The following is a 2577-nucleotide window of genomic DNA, read 5'->3' as shown; positions in this document are numbered from 1 at the left end:
GTCTATACTAAGTAGTTCCAGCGTTGACCGCTCGATAGCGCCGCTTACCCGCGCTAGAAAAAATCAGTCCGGGAACTTTCCGGACAAACTGTGTAAAGATAAAACCGGGTACGTCGTTCTGTTTTTAACTTATTAAACGATTTGACACAACTGTGATCAAAATTAAAATCTTTATTCTTTTTTAAGAGATCCTGCAGTGGTTTGGCCTTCAATGAAAAATTACGGATGAATTTACGAAAGTAGCCCGCTAGGCCAAGGCACCGCTGGACTTCATACACGTTTGAGGATATTTTAAAATTACTAATTGCCTCGGTGTGCTTTGTGCTCAACGTTATGTTATTTTGTGAAATTATATATCCGAGGAATTCTAATTTGTTTTTTAAAAATCGACACTTTGTATAATTAATTTCGAATTTGTATTTCTTCAAGGTTGTGAGCACCTCCTTTAACACAGCTAAGTTTTCTTCGACCGATTTAGTGGGGATGAGTATATCATCCATGTATACGATTAACTTCTCTTGTCTAATCAACGGATTCAATATTTGCAAGATCCGTTTTTGGAACTCGGCTGGGGCCTCTGAGTAGCCGAACGGTAAGTAGTTATACTCAAACTAACCCTCCGCAGTTGCAAAAGCAAAATATTTTGTACTATTATCATTTACTCGTATTTGATGAAAACTATCTTTTAAATCTAATAAAGTGAACACGGATTTATCATGCAATTTAGATATACAATCTTCTATATTAGGAAAGGGGTATTTTTGCTTAATTGTTCGGCTATTGAGAGGTCTCAGATCGACGCACATTCTAATTTGCCCGTTTTTTTTTCTGACAGGCACTACTCGAGAGCAGTAAGGCGACGTACTCGGCTTAATGATTCCTCGCTTAAGAAGATCATCTGTTATCGCCCTTAGCTGGAATCGTTCGACATGCGCGAAACGTCGCGGGGCGAACGCGAAGATAGTATCATCTTTAAGGTGAACTTGAACGATGTATCCGTCCTCGACCGGTTCGATATTTCCGTTTTCTATATTCAAAATTATTTGAACCAAACTTTCTTTAACACCATCGTTAAAATCTACTATATGATTATTTAATATTTCTTCTAATGTTCCAGGTTCGACATCCTCCACGCAAAGAGGCAAAATTGGAAACAAATTTTCCGACGGTTCCGACTCGACAATATCTTTACGCTTTTTGGGGTAACACAAGGTAATCCCTTGGTTTTGTATAAATTCCCGACCAAGAAGTAAATCGTTACTAAATGCATATTCTCTTATTACGTATAATTTGACATATATTTTGTTATTTTTTAGACAACTTATTGCTAATTCAACCGGCGCAACTCCAACAACGTTCAGAAGGATGTTTTTTATATTTACAAAGGTTCTTTCCGACGGAACAAGATTCTTCACATAAGGTGAAATAAACTTTTTATATATATTGTATTTGACAAAGAAGACGGGACTTCCCGTGTCTAACATGGCAATCAAATCACAGTCTCTATCGCAGATTTTCTTTACCTTCACAGACGGTTCGGAAAATTCTACCTTGGTGACCTTCTCGTTTACCAAGTCTCCCTGCTCGGCTTCCGGTTCCACCTCAATGACTGGCGCTGCTGTTGAGACTGGCTTCTAGTGCGGCAACTGCAAAGATTTTCCACTTTTCGCTTTGAGCAACGGGCAATCGTATTGACGACGTCTCTTGAGCTTGCAGTAAAAGCAAGTAATGTCGTTCTTGCATTCCTTGTGACTGTTGCCCTTTTTACCACAGTTTCGACACACGGCATCTTTAGATTTACCGGTAATAGTGGAATTTAGTTTTTTATCTCCTTGTTTGTTTAGCCCTTCCGTTACACACCGCATTTTTTCTAGGAAGCACTCCAGCGAACTGTCTGACACCAGTAGGGCTGAGGTCTTCACCGCACTATTCATGATGCCACTAATTAATAAATGAATAGTGTCTTTCACTGGTAAATTAAGCTGATGAATGATAGCTAACTTAGCAATCGCGTATTCGTCAAAAGTTTCTTTTGACGACACCCACTTTCTTGATTCTGCCCTCTGCATCGCTTTATAAAATAGCACTTTACGCTGAAACATCTTCAACATTTTAGCTCGGAGGCCGGCTCACGACTCAATAGCAGCTCCTGACTGGACCTCGTACCAAGTCTTGGCGAACTTGACGAGCTTACTCGAGGCCGCCAGCAGAGTAACTCCGTCTGACGCTTCGTGGACTCCGGCAACCTGGTCGACTCGTCTCACCCAGAACGTTATATTTTCTTTATCAGAGCCGCCGAACTCAGGTATTTGCGTGGCTAGCCACGACACAGAATTTCCAGGTATGTGAGCTTTTATCTTTCTCACAGGTCGGGTTTCTACCGGCGTGGTCGGAGCAGATAAAGCCCTGGACCCGTCTTCGACACCAAGCGGCTGTATCTCGACGGGGGCGATTAACGGGCGCCACCCGTTTTGGTTCGACATCACCTGCACCAACAGCTGTATTGAGTGTTGCTGCTAACGCATTATTTCCGTCATTTCACTCAAGGCGGAACGTAATGCAACTGCAGTCAACGGC

Source organism: Pseudomyrmex gracilis, unplaced genomic scaffold, assembly GCF_002006095.1.
Source record: "Pseudomyrmex gracilis isolate BER0280 unplaced genomic scaffold, ASM200609v1 scaffold_2639, whole genome shotgun sequence".
In the NCBI taxonomy this organism is placed as follows: domain Eukaryota; kingdom Metazoa; phylum Arthropoda; class Insecta; order Hymenoptera; family Formicidae; genus Pseudomyrmex; species Pseudomyrmex gracilis.
Note: the sequence above shows the minus strand (reverse complement) of the source record.